Genomic DNA, 19,346 nt, shown 5'->3' with positions numbered 1-19,346 from the left:
ATTTTTTCCTATTGTGAGGGAGGGAGAAACCCTATTTCTCCAAACCTCTGAGAAGACATCAGAACACAGAAGCTGGTTTTTATGCAATTTTCCTTCTATTTGGGTTGAATCTAAAGCATTTTCCAATACTGTGTTTTAAACAAATCCATTTTCTCTGGAAAGTCAGCTGACCACTAGCTGTGTGAAACTGTTTGGAGATGATAATCAAGCAGAGAGTAAATTAGAAAATAATGCTGAGTTCTAAGTTTCTATTTTCATCTTTGCAGGATTAGTGTAATCAATTTTTATGAACAGAATGCTTATAAATAAAAAAATTAACTTTTTAAATTAATTATATGACTCATAATACTAATTTCAAAAGCAATTTATTTGTTTAGACAGAACCAGAAATAATAATTTTATACTTTAATTCTATATCCCATATTTTTCAGTGGGTAATTTGTCAACAGTGGCTCTATTTATGATACCATAAGTTCATATAATATTATAAATCAACTTTTAAAATGAATGATACTATAAAACCAGAGTTTAACCAAAATCCTAACCTTTAATAATTCATGTTAATATCAGAAGGGAAAGTGTCATTTCATATCAAAACACTTGGCAAGACACTGAGAGGTATTCCCACTAATTCTACCAGTGGATTTTATTTACATATACATTTGTATCTATATATAAATATCTATAGGTCTATAGGTCAGTCTCAGCATATCTATCTGGGTCTTTTTTATGGGTATTCTAAGGTTAAACAAAGCAAGTTATATTTCCCATTTCTTAAATAATTTGAAGTGTAAGAAGTCCTCATAGGAACTAAACTCTGTCATCTTATTTCTCAAACTTGACTAGCCCACAAGCTTACCTAAAAAGTCAAAGAGTGTGTTGTGTATGTGATCATGTTTATTATCAAACTATGTGCAATGTTGTTCTGTGAAGCTGGAAACTGTTTAAGAGGTCAAATATTTTAGCTAATACTTTTATGATATTAAAAGAGGGTTTATATAAAGTATTTTCCTTGTTATAACATTTGACCCAGAGTAACACTGAGTTTATTTAACTGCTTATGATGTGTTATCCGACTAAATTTTAACAACTCATTTAAATTCCAGATGAGAGATCCTGGATTTCTTTCTTGTTAAAAATTCACTAATGGCTATCCTACAGAAAGAATGAGTAAAAAGCCTCCATAAAAACACCTTTTTATTGTCACAATGCAATTGATGCATCAATGATCAGTTGTTATACTGACAAATACTACTCTCCCCAAAAGCCTCTTCTCAAATATTCAAATCCATGAAAAAAAGAAACAATTAATGTCCAGGATGATCACAAAAATGGCAAGACTTACAGTGAGGGGTGCATCATTTATTCTGTAGCCGCTCCAACAATTAACTCCTGTGACCCAATTTAACATTCCTCTCTCTTCTTCTCGACTGAGTTTCATCAGCTAATTCGTGAGCTTGGTATTTAGCAAGGTCATTTCTCACAGGTCAACTCAGCTTCTACTATATGGAGAAATTAAGATTGTTATAGAAAAAATTAATATCTGATTTTTTTTTTTTTTTTACTTTCAAAACATTTTGAGCATCTGAAAGAGAGGACTTCAAGTGAAGAAGAAGGGAATGGAATTAAAACTCAGAGGAGGGGTTGCATGTAACAGTACAAAAGTCTCTGACCTAGCCCAAGTTGCCTCAGAAGTAGAAAAATCTGGTTATTCTCAAGGATCCCCAATTCTTGAGTATGTGTACTGTTAAATATGGTGCCGGGATTCTGTTCCTGTAGACTTTTCCTTGTCAATCAAAAAGTGCCTATTGTGTCCAGAGGCAAGGCAACTAACTTTATATGAGTTATTCTTCCTTTTTATCTTCAAGTGAAGGTTTTCTAAGAACAATTTTCTGGATATTGACCTTAGATCACCTAATGTAGCAACTTCCCCTTTTTTCCTATGTAGATAGCTGAAAAATAAAGCTTATAACCCCTAGGTAACAGAGAACAGTGCTTTGATCCCAGCGAATAAGTGGGAGTATAGAAGAACAAACCCAAATATGACTTGACAGCACCAACCTGATCTATTGGTTGTGATTAAGTCAACCTGTTGGCACTTATTATACATGTATGTGTCTATAATATTTATAATCCTCAAATTATAATTTAAAGTTAAGAACACATGTTGACATAACAAAAATATTTTGGTCCTGATAATAGAGGATCTCAATAAGTATTTCATGAACATAGTAATTAATGAAAACTTTGCTAGCATGAAAACTATAGTAGTCATTATAGAAAGGGTTTTTAGTTTGTAGTTTATGAGATAAAATTACAAAAGTCAACTATAGGTTTTTGTGACAAAAAATTAAACAATTATACATTTATTAGGAGATTTGGTGGGGGAAGCCAAGGAGTAAGTGTTTCTTTCCTACTACTTGTTGATGAGAGGAATCTTTAAAGATAAAAGATAAATAGTCTAAAAGTAAATTTTAATGTAAAAACAAAATAAAAAAAACAAGCATATAAATAGAGTGTAGAATAGAAATTATAAGATTAAATTAAGGTCAGTAAAGTATATGTGTGCCGGTGTGCTGTCGCTTTTATCGTGTCTGACTCTTTGTGATCCTATGGACTGTATTCCACCAGGCTCCTAAGTCCATGGGATTTTCCAGGCAAGAATACTGGAGTGGGTTGCCATCCCCTTCTCTAGGGGTTCTTCCTGACCCAGGGATCGAACTCTTGTCTCCTGCATTGAAAGCAGATTCTTTGCTGACAGCCATCAGGGAAGCCCAAAATATATATTTACTCCTCAAATTAGAACAAATAAAATAATAACAGGTTTTCTTTTAACTATATCTATAACAAATGAGAAGGAAAAACTATTTCCTTGAAACAAGTAGATATTTTCATCTCTGATTCATAGTTAAGCATAACAGTAAAAAAATTACACTTATTATACAGGAAAATGCTGGCAATTAAAATATAAAATAGATCTTTAGACATTATTACTTTAGATACATATGAATAAAAAGAAGATGTATATAAGTAAAAACCAGGTATTTCATATGCTCATAAAAACCACTGCAAAGAAATGTCCCAATTATTCTGATTATGGTCATCATCTTTGTCTATTTGGGCAGCTATCCCGAAATATCATAAACTAGGAAGCTTGTAAACAACAGAAATTTATTTCTTACAGATCTGGAGACTGGAAGTCCAAGATCAGGGAGTCAATATGGTCATATTCTGGTGAATACTCTTCTGCCTGTTTTACCATGAATGCCTCCTGGCTGTGTCTTCATAGGGTGTAAAGGGCTAGGGACCTCTCTGAAGCCTCTTTCATTATTAGAGCAAAGCCCATCCAGAGGGCTTTGCCCTAAGCACCTCCCACTGGCTTCGCCTCCTAACAACATTATCTTTGAGGTTTAGGATTTCAATGTATGAATTTTATGGTGACATGAACACTCAGACTATAGCAATCATATTAATTTAAAAAGATTTTTCATAAATAGAAAAGTAATTAAAATATCACACACACACTCCCTCTCTCTCTACAATACATAGAGTGCCAGACCCATTTTGGTTAAATTAAGCAGAAAATCTTGTAACACTTTGTTTAGTTTATTGGCAAGAATATTATAAATACTTGTTAAATGAGTGACATGCACTCATTGTTTTCTATTTCTGCATCACAAATTACCATAAATTAGTGTTCTCTGCTAAGAGTCTCTGCAGACTGACAATAAGGTGTTTACCAGGATTGGGTTCTCAGCTGGATGTAGGGGGTCCTTGTACCAACCATTCAAATGTTGATAGAATTTAGTTCCTTGCAGTTGCAGGATTGAAGTTCACTTTTCTTCCTTGCTGTTAGCCTGGGGTTGCTCTTGGTTTGTAGATGCTACCACTTGAGTCATGTGATCTAGCAGTTTCAGTGATGTTATAGAGCAGGAGTCAGTGAACTGTTTCTGCAATCAGTCAGATGGTGAACATTTTAGGCTTTGAGGGCCCTTGGTTCTCTGATGCCACTGCTAACAATTATAGTTAGCAGCTAATAGTAACTGTGTAACTATTCAACCCTGTTATTAAGCAGAATTACTTTACTCTATGGTTGTAGTGCAGACACAGTCACAGACAATACATAAATGATATGGCTGTGTCCCCACACAATTTGAATTATAAAAGTGGGTCCCGAGTCAGATTTGGCCCATGGGCTATAATATGCTGGGGCTTCCTAGGTGGCTTAGTGGTAGAGAATTCGCCTGCCAACACAGGAGACTTGAGTTTGACCCCCGGGTTGGGAAGATCCTCCAGAGAAGGAAACGGCAATCCATTTCAGTAGTTTTGCCTGGGAAATCCTATGGACAGAGGAGGCTGGTGGACTACAGTTCTTGGAGTCACACAGAAATGGACATGACTGAGAGACTGAGCACACACGTAGCACATAGTTGATTCACAATGTTGTCTTAGTTTCAGATGTACAGCAAAGTGATTCAGTTATACATACTCAGGAAAGAGTTTTTAAAGGCAACATTTGGAGTGAGAGTTGCAGAATGTGTGATCAGCTCATGGACATTCTTCTGATTGGTTGGTGGTGAAGTAACAGGGTGATGTTTAGAGAACTTTAATTATTGACTTTCTGGTTCCACCCAGTCTGAGATCTACATGCTTGTGATCTGCATGTAGTCACCATCCCCCACCAGGTAAGGGTCTTAGGTTCACTGAACAATTCAAAGATCTGCATCAGATTGTTACTATATCCCTTTAGGAGGAACTAGGAGTCATATGATTATTGTTCAAGCTTCTGTTACATCTCTTGCTTGACTGCTTTTCTTTGTTTCTGCCTTTTCCACTTCTATAATCATCTAGTGTTTGAGTCTGCTTTTTGAAGCTCTGGGAAAACCAAACAAGAAGTGAAGGATACAGAGGGGCTTATATCTAAGTGTATATGTGTGTTATGTCCATTTCTTTGTTATGTGTTAAGTTATGTGTTATGTTATGTGTCAGTCATGTCCATTTCTTTGCAACCCCATGGACTGTAGCCTGCTAGGCTCCTCTGTCCATGGGATTCTCCAGGCAAGATTACTGGAGTGGATTGCCATGCCTTCCTCTAAGGGATCTTCCCAACCCAGGGATTGAATCAGAGTGTCTTATGTCTTCTGCATTTCAAGTGGCTTCTTCACCACTAGCGCCACCTGAGAAGCCCTAGGAAGGCTCCATAATGTTCTGCTCAGTTTCATCGTGAGTTTGATATCCTTTATTCAAGGGAAAACAACCCATGGATTGGATGAGTACAGTGTCTCACAAACAGTGGAACACTTCCCAAAGGACGTGTTTCATTTCAGAAACAAAATTTCAGAAACAGAGACCTGATTGAAATTAAAACGTGTTTATTTGGGGCTTATCTAGGACTACAGTGTGGGGAAACACAGGTTCTAGAAGGACTTGAATTGTGTTCCCTCAGACTACAAAATGGGGGAGGCTTATAAAGGCAAAATAGTTGTAAAGTTATATTTATTTAGATGACTTGTTCATCAAGAATTATAATTGGAGCTGGCAAGAATTGGGATGCTTGTTAAGTAAGGATTGGTTGGGATCCAAAAATGCCGCACAGTTACAAGGGAGACCTTAAGACCACAGGTTGTAGCTGGCAGGTGTTCTGAATTCAGTTTGTGATGTCCTTGGACCCTGAACAGTTCAAAGAAAGTTCAAGTTCTCAGTGGTGCAGAGATGTGTTTGAGACCAGATCCTCTATTTTTGTGTGCCTGAACTGTGATCACTCCATTATAATTTAAATTTGTCATCGAATATTTGGTAAGAGTAAGTTTTATAAAATGTTGGAAATAGCCATTTGGAAACAGGGCATGATTGGCTTGGAGGTCAGGAGTTTCCTTAAAAGTTAGCGGGTCAGTCAGGGAATAAGCAAAGGGGATTTGATTTAAGTTGGTTGGCTGGGGTTGTATACCTGACCTTATTTAGAACCAGGAAATCTTTACAGATTATTGGCAATCGAGAATCAGCTGCCTGGATACACATACTACATTTCTGGTCGAGTGGACCATTTACAGGGACACTAAATTTATCTAAATTTCAGTTTTCTGACACAGCACACCAAGTAGCAGCAGCTCCATCTTGGACTTAAAAACTTATTTCAACACCAGGTTCTCAGTATACATGGAGTGTCTTGTAGTGAGTAAAACAGACATTAAGTATCAAAACAGTCAAATAATATAAATTGTCCTAAGTGGTCTTACAGAAAACAAGAGCACTAAGAGAGAAATATGAGAACTACTTTAAACCAGGTTTCTGGGCAAAAGTATCACGGAAATGTTAAGAAGTATGAAAAATTAGAGGACAGGAAAAAAAGGAAGTAAGGGAAAAAAAAGGAAGTAAGGAGAAAAGGTCTTAAGGTTCAGAAGAGCTTGGTACATTCAAGGAATTGAAAGAAGGCTAAAATAAATTATCAGTATGCAGAGATAGGAGGGAAATTTGAGGTAAGAGAGGTGGGCATGAGACAGATTTCAGTCTCATGTAGGGCACTCCTTCTTAACCAGGGCAACAGTGCCCCCAAGGGGACAAAAATTGGTTTTGGGTCCGGAAGGAGGTGAATCTTACTCTGTGAAGCACAGATACTTACAGTAAATTAATAGGTATAGATTATATCTATGGTGTTATAATTTAATGCAGAGGCCATGATTAGGAAAAAAGTGTCTTAAATAAAAACTATCTAAGGACTGAAAATGAGTATAAGTTTGAGAACCATCAACTTAGGGTAACACCAGTCCTATAAGAAATAATTCTCCAATTTCAGTGGCCTAACAGCAGTACATTTCTCACTAATGTTCATGTGGCTTTGCTTTCTTCCACTTGATGATTCAAGCACACACTGCTTCTAAATTTTGGTTCAGACAGTTCCCAATGGCTTAAAGTTCTCTGCTCTGAGCTCAGAATCCAGGATCTTGCTTTCAGGTACATTGTCATGGTCCTATTCTCTATTAAATAAAAGATGATCATATGCCCTTGTCCCTTCACCCCTCCATTGTACAGTTACAGAGCAGGGACAAGATATCCATTCTAAAAAATATCTGAACATTCAGAGAGGGGTAGATATGGGGGTGGGGAACACCAAAAATGCAGTCCTGTAGCAAGGCTCTGTGAGGACCTGCCCTGGCAGAGATGGAAAAGTTACTTGATTAGATCCTGGTTCTCATCTGAGAACTAGCAACTGGGAACTTTGTCCTCTATGAACCTCAACTGTATTCTGCATGATTTTTCCTACTTCGTTTTCCTGGATAGTCACAGGTAAAGTGGATGTTAGTTATACATTCTGTGCTGGCTTTAAGGTTTGGGCAGACTGCTTTCTGCTTAGGCAAGTTTGGGGATCTGGTGGCAGTTCTAGCAATAAATGTCAAAGGTTTTCTGTGCTGGAATTTCTTTGACAAGAAAATCCCCTACAACTTGGGTGGATTTCCCAGGTGGCACTAATGGTAAAGAAGCCATCTGCCAGTGCAGAAGATGCAAGAGACAGGTTCTATCCCTCGGTGGGGAAGATACCCTGGAGGAGGGCATGGCAACACACTCCAGTATTCTTGCCTGGAGAATCCCATGGACAGAGGAGCCTGGTGGGCTACAGTCCATGGGGTTGCACAGAATCGGGCACAATTGAAGCGACTTAGCACAAATGTACAACTTGGGAAGGTTTTTGCTTCTAGCCAGTTAGGGTACCAGGAACTATACCAAACTACTTTCTTAGAAGTAGTTCTCAAGCCTGTCTTTTCTCTTGGTTCCTCTCCCCAACACCCTTCAGTCTATGGGACTTTTAGGCTCTGAAATGACAGCTTATATAACTTGGCAGATGAGTAAACAGAATAACTCCCTCTGGTGCCCACTAAAATGGACTGCTTTCTGCACTCAACAGTAGTTGGTTTCCACAAATATTTCCAGGAATCCTCATGTGTGAACTGTCCAGCCACTCACATTTGTTCATCTGTCATTTTTTGGTCAAATTAATGCACATCTCCCACCATTATCACAAATAAATGTCAATATTTCAGTCAATATACTAAAAAATTATTTCTCTCTTATCTAACAGAATGGCTGGTTTTCCCTCTTATCCTAAGAACTGTCTTCCATGAAACAGTTCAGAGAATCAGTTTCTTTCATTGTATGCTTCTGGCTTATAGAGGTAAAAAAGGAGGCGGGAAGGGAGTGAAGTAGGAAATGGCAACCCATTCCAGTATTCTTGCCTGGAAAATTCTATGAACAGAAGAGCCTGGTGGGCTACAGTTTATGGGGTCACAGACAGTCAGACACAACTGAGTGACTGAGCACAAACAAGGGGCCACCCTGAATCCAGGGGGATCTCATCTCAGAATCCATAATTACATGTGCAAAGGTCATTTTTCCACATAAGGTCACCTTTGCCAGTTCTGGGGATTACAGCTTGGACATACCTTTTGGGAACCACTATTAAGCCTGGTACAGTCTGGTAAGAAAAAAAAAAAGCCAAAAAAAAAAAAGATGGGGTGGGTGAGGGGACAGAACATGCATTTAACTTTCTCCTCTGTCTTGGTCCAGATGTAACATATATCACCTTGTTGAGAACTGTGAAAGGTCTGAGAGTTTTCGCTACTTGCAGATCAACAGGTTAGACTGCCACAGCTTCATGAATGCAGACAGAAGGCACAAGATTCCTGAGTCAGAAACTGTGGACAGTCTATTACTTACCCCAAAGCAGGTAAAGGGTTTTGAGCTGTCTTCTGTGGTTTCAATAGAATTATCAAGGAGGTTGATGATCAAACTGTATTTAAGTCACACAGGTGATGATTTGGAGACCCAGCAGTTACGAAAACTTTGCAAGCTGCGTGGCCTGCAGGATCTTAGTTCTGGACCATGGATTCTACTTGTGCCCCCTGCAGGGGAAGCTCAGAGTCCAAACCCTGGAAAATGAAAAAAAGTGAAAGTCCCTCAGTCACATCCTACTCTTTGTGACTCACTGGACTAGTGAGTAGGCCACCAGGCTTCTCTGTCCATGGGATTCTGGAGGCAAGAGTTCCAGGCAAGAGTTCTGGAGTGGGTTGCCATTCCCTTCTCCAGGAGGTCTTCCTGAGCCTGGGATTGAACTCAGATCTCCTACATTGCAAGCAGATTATTTACCCTCTGAGCCACCAAGGAAGGCCAACTCTTGGGTCACCAGGGAATTTCAGCAGTCAATAAAATTTGGCATCAGTGTATACATGGTAGATATGCAGGAAAGCTGAGTAATTCCCTGAAATGGTCCAAGTGACCAGCCAAATATCATCTTCAGCTAAAGACAAAAGAAAGATACTGAGGAGAGGAAATTCGATTCAAGGGAAGGTGAGTGTAGAAAATGTTTGGTAAACAGAGGTTGCCCTGCCCTGCAGATAAATCTCTCAGGTGAAAAGTTACCTTTGATAATAGATCCCTTCCCAGGTGGCACTAGTGGTAAAATAACCCACCTGCGAGTGCAGGAGATATAAGAGATGCCAGCTCGATTCCTAGGTTGGGAAGATCCCCTGAAGGAGGGCATGGCAATCCAACTTCATATTCTTGCCTGGAGAATCCCCATGGACAGAGGAACCTGGTGGGCTACAGTCTGTGGGGTCGCAAAGAGTTGGACATTACTGAGCGACTTAGCAGGCACACAGGCCCCTTGCTAGTACAGGTCCCCTTTCTAATGTAAAATAAATGTGGATTTCCTTTAGTAAAGGATAACCTCTCTGTTTTCCGAGTTTCTCCTATGTCTGCAGCTTTTTTTTTTAAATAGCTCAAAATGATCCTTATGCCAAGGAGACCCACTCTCGGACCGTGGAAGGGGTCCCCCTTCCTGCAACAGAAGTGTGCTACCTTCCATGTTTTGGGGTGACATATTCTGCTGCCCTTCAATAATCAAAAAGGAGGGACACTAGGAAATTCAAAGGGGTCACAGGTCCAGCAGCTCTGAAACAGCTGGGCACATGTTTCACATCTCTTGATTCGTTTTCAAAATCTGGGGTTAACCCTACCTGTCATTCAGCTCCACTCTGGTTTTCTCGGAAGGTAGCACACTTCCGAGAGTGGGCTCTTGTCGAACAATAGAAATAATCATATGAGGAGACGCAGGTGCTGACAAAACAAAAGACTTTATTGGGTAGGGGCACCTGGTTGAGAACAGAAGGGTAAGGGAACCCAGGAGAATTGCTCTGCCACGTGGCTTGCAACACAGCCTTGGGTTTTATGGTGATGGGATTAGTTTCTGGGTTGTCTCTGGGCGGTCACTCTGATTCAGCATCCTTCCTGAGGGTGCTCGCATGGTTCAGTCAAGGTGGATTCTAGTGAGGGGAATCCTGGGAGGTGTTAGGACATATAGATTGGAGTCTCCTCTCTTGAGTTTTCCTGAATTCTTCTGGTATTTTGTTAGTTCTGTGTTCCTTACCAGGACCTCCTGTTTAAGATAATTTGTTTAACTGGTTGTTACTATGGTGCCTGTCCAGGGTGGGTGGTTTCAGTGTTTTCCCTAACTCTTCTAAACCTGAATAATTTTATCAGTGTTCTTCTCGTCAGCAGAATTTTGGAGATCTGACAACTTCCTTTCATCTTGCACTCTGTCTGCCCTTTCAGCCCAATAAGCAGTGTTTTTTTTTTTTTAATAAGCTTTTCAAAAACTTTACAGGGCTCCCCTGGACTTTAATGGAGTTAACTCCATTTGATAAAACCCATCTCTACAGATCTTTCCAAATTAATGCCTTCTCTGTTAAGCTTACTGCTGAGATGGATAAGGGTCAGTGCCCCTTAAACCTCCTGGAGGCCCCTGGTTTGATTAAGAGAATCTAAGAGGCACACCCTTCATCTTTTCAAAGGATTTTTTGTGTGTGAGTGGATACTTTTTTTTGTTCTGAAGTTTCAGCAGAAGTTTAAAAAGTCACATTTTTGGCTTTTTCTTTGCCATCTTAACACCTGAGGATGTCCAAATTCATCAAGTCCTGGATCCTTTTTGTTTAACAGTTTACCCTCAATTTCTCTCTCTTGTATTTTTACTATAAGCAGAAGAAGAAACAGGTGGCACATTTACCACTGGAAAATATTTACTCATTTATGGAATGCAAGATCTTAGTTCCCTGACCTGGGATTGAACCCATGATCCCTGCAGTGGAAGTGCAGTGTCTTAACCACTGGACTGTCAGGGAAGTCCCAGAGCCATTAGGTTTTATTCAGTGGGAATTTTTAGGACTTCAAGCCCCCGAGGCAGCATCTCAAGTAACCCTGAGAGAGCTGCTCTGATGAGGTGAGGGGAGGAGGAGTCAAGTTATGTAGAAGGTTTGCAACAAAGGGAAGGTAGTCTAAACATCAAAAGATGATTGTTAATTAAAGAAAACCAGGTATCTCAAGTTAAGGAATTTATTGCTTTTATATTTATGGGAAGATGCAGTCTGGGCTCATTGAAATCATTCCTTTGATATGCACCTCAGCTATTTGGGGCCAGTCTCCTGTATTCTCACACCCTGAGTTTCCTCAGGGCTCATCCTAGGGAGGAGCTTCCCTGGTGGCTCAGACATAAAGAATCTGCCTGCAGTGCCGGAGACCCGTTCAATCCCTGAATTGGGAAGATACCCTGGGAGAAGGGAAAGACTTACACACTCCAGTATTCTTGCCTGGAGAATCCCATGGATAGAGCCTTTATATTAGCTCCCTTGGACTGTCATAAAGTACCACAAACTAGGTGGCTTAAAGCAACAGGAATTTATTGCCTCACAGCTCTGGAGGCTGGAAGTCTGAAATCAAGGTGCCAGCAGGGCTGCATTTCCTCTGAAGTCTCTCAAGAAAGATCCTTCATTCCCTTGTCCTAATATTACTATTAATACTTGGTGTCCCTGCTGATTCACTCCACTCTTAACCTCCATCATCATGAAGTCCTCTTCCCTGTCTTACAACTTCAGATGGTGTCCCCTCCCTGTTTTTCTGTCCAAATGTACTTTTTCTTCCAGCTATTGTACTACGCCCACCCTAAATCCCTTTGTGTGTGTGTGCTCAGTCGCTCAGTTGTGTCCAACTCTTTGTGACCCCATGAACTTTAGCCTGCCAGGCTCCTCTGTCCATGGAATTTTCCAGGCAAGAATATTGGAGCGGGTTGCCACTTCCTACTCCAGGGGATCTTCTCAACCCAGGGATCGAACCACGTTTCTTGCATCTCCTGAATTGACAAGCATACTTTTTTTTAAACCACTGGCGCCTCCTGGGAAGCCCTCTGATCTCAATTCATTAGTCACTGAAATTCAAAAAGGTAAAAGTGCAGTACCAAAGTTAGAAGCAATTTTCCTACAACTCATGGGAGAGTCTCTTGACGCTATTGGGATGGGAAGTGCATGCATATAATATACCAATTCCTACTATAACATTAGATGTAGAAGCAACCAAAAAAAAATACATCAAATTGGTTCATAGGTCCCACCCACAAGGTCACATCAGCTTCCCTCACTTATTGTGCCCCCTATGAAAGTGAAAGTGAAAGTCGCTCAGTCGTGTCCGACTCTTTGCGACTCCATGGACTATACAGTCCATGGAATTCTCCAGGCCAGAATACTGGAGTGGGTAGCCTTTCCCTTCTCCAGGGGATCTTCCCAACCCAGGGACATAATCCAGGTCTCCTGCATTGCAGGCGGATTCTTTACCATCTGAGCCACCAGGGAAGCCCTGACCCCTATGCTGCTGCTGCTGCTAAGTCGCTTCAGTCGTGGCCAACTTCGTGCGACCCCATAGACGGAAGCCCACCAGGCTCCTCCGTCCTTGGGATTCTCCAGGCAAGAACACTGGAGTGGGTTGCCATTTCCTTCTCCAATGCGTGAAAGTGAAGTTGCTCAGTTGTGTCCGACTCTCAGCGACCCCATGGACTGCAGCCTACCAGGCTCCACCGTCCATGGGATTTTCCAGGCAAGAGTACTGGAGTGGGGTGCCATTGCCTTCTCCGTGACCCCTATGAACCCTATCCAAACTGTATTAACTGTATTTGGGCATTTCTTCTTCCCTGGGCACCCCTGGGCACCTCTTCTCACTTCCATGAAAGTGAGAAGGTTGTCCCTTTGGATGCCTGATCCTATAGAGTCACAGACGTTTAAAACCCTCCAGATCCCAAAGTTCAGAGTGTATATGGCCTTTGATCCTCCTTGGGACCAGAGAGACCTTGGCCCTACCACAAATTCTCTTTATCCTTAAAGCCAATGAAATTGAAATAGAATGGGAGTGAGGGTCCAGTGGGTGAAGAGGGAGATCACAGCTTCACATTGGTTGGCAGGGCACATTCGCTTTTAGGTTCAGCTGTCAGCCACTCAGGGCTCAACCAAATGAAGTTTTTTTCTTTAAGTATTTATTTATTTGTCTGAGCTGGGTCTTAATTGCAGCCTATGAGATTTTGTAGTTGAGGTATGTGAACTCTTAGTTGTGGCTTGTAGGATCTATTTCCCTGACCAGGAATCGAACCTGGGCCCCCCTGCACTGGGAGCGGGGAATCTTAGCCACTGGACCACCAGGGAACTGCCTCAACCAAATGAACTTCTAATGCTTTTACTACATGTAGAGTTCTATATTGTATAGCAAGATCCTCATTGCCAACATTATTGCAGCTTAGGAGTTCCTTGGCTCAGGCACCACAACTGCATCATCTTTTGTATGGAGCTGTGGAACTGTGGAGAGGGTCACCCCATCTTCCTGATAATACCTCTTCCTCTACTTGCCCAGATAAGAGTGAGAATGACCAAGGCACCATTTGACCAGTTTGAATCATATTTATCATTACTCAGCCTCTTTAACTTCTTCAATAGGCAGGGCACTGCTGCCCCTTCATCCTCCCACCATTCAGTACATGGGTGACACCACTCAGTAATGATTTCCTGGTAATCAAGCCACTGATCTCAGAGTGTGGGGTCATTGTCCTTTCTCTTTCAGCAGCCCTTCTCCATAGACAGAACCATCAAGAACTGTGAAGAGTTTGAGATTTTACCTTTGTTGTTGTTGTTGTTCAGTCGCTCAGTTGTGTTCAACTCTTTGTGACCCCATGGACTGCAGCATGCCAGGCTTCCCTGTCCTTCACCATCTCCTGGAGCTTGCTCAAACTCGTGTCTATTGAGTCGGTGATGCCATCCAACCATCTTGTCCTCTGTTGTCCCCTTCTCCTCCTGCCTTCAATCTTGCCCAGCATCAGGGTCTTTTCTAATGAGTTGACTCGTCACATCAGGTGGCAAAAATATTGGAGCTTCAGCTTCAGCATCGGTCCTTCCGATTAATATTGAGGACTGATTTCCTTTAGGATGGACTGGTTTGATCTCCTTGCAGTCTAAGGGACTCTCAAGAGTCTTCTCCAACACCATATTTCAAAAACATCTGTTCTTTGGTGCTCAGCCTTCTTTATGGTCCAGCTCTCACACCCATACATGACTACTGGAAAAACCATAGCTTTGACCAGACGGACCTTTGTCGGCAAAGTAATGTCTCTGCTTTTTAATGTTATCGAGGTTGGTCATAACTTTTCTTCCAAGGAGCAAGCATCTTTTAATTTCCTGGCTGCAGTCACCATCTGCAGTGATTTTGGAGTTTGAGAGTCACCATCTGCAGTGAAGAGTTTAAGATTTTACCCTACCTGCCAGTTAACCAGGGAAGGGGACCAGAATATGTAACCCTAAAACATACTACTTTTGCATAACGGTTATTTTGAGTTGATGGCAATTGAGGAACATTGGACACAGGGAAAGCTCTAAAAACAGAACATACCTTTTCTTTGTGTAAAAGCAAATTTATTTTTATAAAGAAACTTTAAATTTGTAAAGGTGTCTCCTCTTCCTGTGCCAGAAAGAAGAACTGTTCATCCTAGGAACACAACACTTGAGACAACTCTAGATTCTTATCAGCCATTCTTTCCAATGTGAAGAAATTCTTGCAAGGCTCTTGGCAGGGGAAATGGTACATTCTACTTCTAACCAATTAGCTCTAAGACTTTTAGTTCAAAAAATTACAAAATCAGGAAAATATTCTTATCTTTATAGTCTCAATTTATTGATACTATTTCATGACGTCAATGTATCATATGTAGATTATATTGAGGTGCTGTCATTTATCTTGATACTATATAATGCTAAACACAATGGTTAGCTATACAGTATTAAAACTCAATTATTTAAAATAAAATAAAAATTGATTCATGAAGTTATTTGAACTACTACCATATTCTAGGACACCAGCTTTTGCTAATATTTTTCTATTTTTTGGTGATGGACCCCCCACTAATCCTTAGAGCTCCTTGAGACCAATTAATGTGTCTAAGAATGGCTAGCCAAGGTTAGAAAAACATCCACTTGAAAGTAAAATTTATTAGCAACATAGTTCTAATAGCCAGCCTAACTAGCTATAGACTATCATACACATTGAATATGATTTTAAAACAGAAAAATCAATTAAACCTCTCATGACTCTAAAATATATTCAGAGGTAAGGCAATATACTCTGTTGAAAGCAGCGACAATCAGGTCATCTTCCTTACCCCTTGACTCGGAGGTGGGTAAAATTTAATTAATATTCCATACATGAAAGTCAGTGTAATGTAGGTAAGAAAATGGCCTTTGGAGTCAGACAGGCATAGGATTGAGTCATAGCTGCTCTCTGCTGTTTGGCCATAAACAAGTTACATAATTTTTCTGTTAAAAAACAGAATTCAACTGAGTAAATTTTAAAGGTTTTGTTGACGTTGTTCAGTGATTCGTGAATGGGGCAGAATCCAATCTGGCTGATAGAAAGGGGTGCCAAGGAGCTTTATAAAGTGAAGGACGTTCACGGGCAGAATGGAGTGGGAATAAGGAAGATAACAGGCAAAAAGCAGGTTGGGTATTGCAATGTTACTTTCCTTTGCAGGCTGGTGGTGACCTGTTAGATGGATTAACTAGTGCTGATCAGGTGATTCCTGATTTTCTGGTTTAAGATTCCATTACAAGCAGAAACTGTAGTTAGGTTAAGTCTTAAGTTGGTGACATAGGGTTTAGCATAAAGTCACTCCATTTTGGGTCTGTCATCTAGTTTTTAACATCCCTAAGTGTCAGTTTCTTCTTCTATATTACAGATACAAAATTGGAAACTCCTTTATCAGTTCTTGATAGAATTACAGGAGAGATAAATAAAGTATGTGAAATTTTACCTCATTACCTGAAATTTAGTACATACACAGTTAATGTTTGCTTTTAAAAAAATATTTTATTGAGTATGTGTTAAGATTATGAAGCTTCCCATCATACTGCAATATCCTAATTTTACATACAGTTCAGTTAAGTTCAGTTGCTCAGTTGTGTCTGACTCTTTGCGACTCCATGGACTGCAGCACACCAGGCTTCCCTATCCATCACCAACTGCTGGAGTTTGCTCAAACTCATGTCCATTGAGTTAGTGATGCCATTGATCCATCTTATCCTCTGTTGGCCCCTTCTCCTCCTGCCCTCAATCTTTCCCAGCATCAGGGTCTTTTCCAATGAGTCAGTTCTTCACATAAAGTGGCCATATATTGGAGTTTCAGCTTTAGCATCAGTCCTTCCAATGAATATTCAGAACTGATTTCCTTTAGGATGGACTGGTTGGATCTCCTTGCAGTCCAAGGGACTCTCAAGAGTCTTCACCAATACCACGGCTCAAAATCATCAATTCTTTGCCACTCAGCTTTCTTTATAGTCCAAGTCTCACATTCATACATGACTATTGGAAAAACCATAGCTTTGACTAGATGGACATTTGTTGGCAAAGTAATGTCTCTGCTTTTTAATATGCTGTCTAGGTTGGTCATAGCTTTTCTTCCAAGGAGCAAGTGTCTTTTAATTTCATGGCTGCAGTCACCATCTCCAGTGATTTTGGAGCCTAAGAAAATAAAGACTGGCACTGTTTCCATTGTTTCCCCATCTATTTGCCATAAAGTGATGGGACCAGATGCCATGATCTTAGTTTTCTGAATGTTGAGTTTTAAGCCAACTTTTTCACTCTCCTCTTTCACTTTCATCAAGAAGCTCTTTAGTTCCTCTTCACTTTCTTTCATAAGGGTGTTATCATCTGAGTATCTGAGGTTATTGATATTTCTCCTAGCAAACTTGATTCCAGCTTTTGCTTCATTCAGCCTGGTATTTGCATTTCTCATGATGCACTCTGCATGTATGTATATAAATTAAATATATGTATATAACTTAACATGATGTATAGAAGTTAAATAAACAAGGTGACAATATACAGCCTTGACAGACTCCTTTCCCATTTTGGAACCAGTCTGTTGTTCCATGTCCAGTTCTAACTGTTGCTTCTTGACCTGCATACAGATTTCTCAGGAGGCAGGTAATGTGGTCTGATATTCCCATCTCTTGAAGACTTTTCCAGTTTGTTGTGATCCACACAGTCAAAGATTTGATGTAGTCAATAAAGCAGAAATAGATGTTTTTCTGGAACTCTCCTGCTTTTTTGATGATCCAGCGGATGTTGGCAATTTGTCCTCTAGTTCCTCTGCCTTTTCTAAATCCAGTTTGAACATCTGGAAATTCGTGGTTCACGTACTGTTGAAGCCTGGCTTGGAGAATTTTGAGCATTACTTTGTTAGCGTATGAGATGAGTGCTATTGTGTGGTAGTTTGAGCATTCTTTGGCATTGCCCTTCTTTAGGAAAAGAAATGAAAAGACTGGAAAAGACTGACTTCTTTCCTTCTTCTGGAAAAGACTGACTTTTCCAGTCCTGTGCCCACTGCTGAGTTTTCAAAATTTGCTGACATACTGAGTACAGCACTTTCACAGCACCATCTTTGAGGATTTGAAATAGCTCAACTGGAAATCCATCACCTCCACTTGTTTTGTTCATAGTGATGTTTCCCAAAGCCCAGTTGACTTCACATTCCAGGATGTCTGGCTCTAGGTGAGTGATCACACCATCTTGGTTATCTGGGTCATGAAGATCTTTTTTGTACAGTTCTTCTGTGCATTCTTGACACCTCTTCTTAATATCTTCTGCTTCTGTTAGGTCCATACCATTTCTGTCCTTTATTGTGCCCATCTTTGCATGAAGTGTTCCCTTGGTATCTCTAATTTTCTTGAAGAGATCTTTAGACTTTCCCATTCTATTGTTTTCCTCTATTTCTTTGCATTGATCACTGAGGAAATCATTCCTATCTCTTCTTGCTATACTTTGAAACTCTGCATTCAAATGAGTATATCTCTCCTTTTCTCCTTTGCATTTAGTTCTTCTTCTTTTCTCATCTATTTGTAAGGCCTTCTTTAGACAACCATTTTGCCTTTTTGCATTTCTTTTTCTTGGGATGGTCTTGATCACTGCCTCCTGTACAATGTCATGAACCTCTGTCCATAGTTCTTCAGGCACTCTGTCTGTCAGATCTAATCCCTTGAATCTATTTGTCACTTCCACTGTATAATCACTAGGGATTTGACTTAGACCATCCTTGAATGGTCTAGTTGTTTTCCCTACTTTCTTTAATTTAATTTGAATTTGGCAATAAGGAGTTCATAATCTGAGCCAAAGTCAGCTCCTGGTCTTGTTTTGGCTGGCTGTATAGAGCTTCTCCATCTTTGAATGCAAAGAATATAATCAATCTGATTTCAGTATTGACCATCTGGTGATGTCCATATGTAGAGTCTTTTCTTGTGTTTCTGAAAGACGGAGTTTGCTATGACCAGTGTGTTCTCTTGGCAATACTCTGTTAGCCTTTGCCCTGCTTCATTTTGTACTCCAAGCCCAAACTTAACTGTTACTCCAGGTACCTCTTGATTTCCTACTTTTGCATTCCAGTCCCCTATGATGTAAAGGACATCTTTTATGGGGGTTAGTTTTAGAAGGTCTTGTAGGTCTTCATAGAACCGTTCAAGTTCAGCTTCTTCAGCGTTACTGGTTGGGGCATAAACTTGGATTACTGTGATATAGAATGGTTTGCTTTGGAAATGAACATAGATCATTCTGTCGGTTTTGAGATTGCACCCAAGTACTGCAATCAGACTCTTGTTGACTATGATGGCTACTCCATTTCTTCTAAGGGATTCTTGTCCACAGTAGTAGATATGATGATTGTCTGAGTTAAATTGACCAGTTCCAGTCCATTTAGTCCGCTGATTCCTAACATGTCGATGTTCACTCTTGCCATCTCCTGTTTGACCACTTCCAATATGCCTTGATTCATGGACCTAACATTCCAGGTTCCTATACAATATTGCTCTTTACAGCATCAACTTTACTTCCATCACCAGTCACATCCACAACTGGGTGTTGTTTTTGCTTTGGCTCCATCTCTTTATTGTTTCTGGAGTCATTTCTCCACTCTTCTGCAGTAGCATATTGGGCACCTACCAACCTGGGGA

This window comes from Giraffa tippelskirchi, chromosome 1 (assembly GCF_054371585.1).
Source record: "Giraffa tippelskirchi isolate mGirTip1 chromosome 1, T2T-mGirTip1v1.2.pri, whole genome shotgun sequence".
In the NCBI taxonomy this organism is placed as follows: domain Eukaryota; kingdom Metazoa; phylum Chordata; class Mammalia; order Artiodactyla; family Giraffidae; genus Giraffa; species Giraffa tippelskirchi.
The sequence above is the reverse complement of the archived record's forward strand: the minus strand, read 5'-3'. Positions refer to the sequence as shown.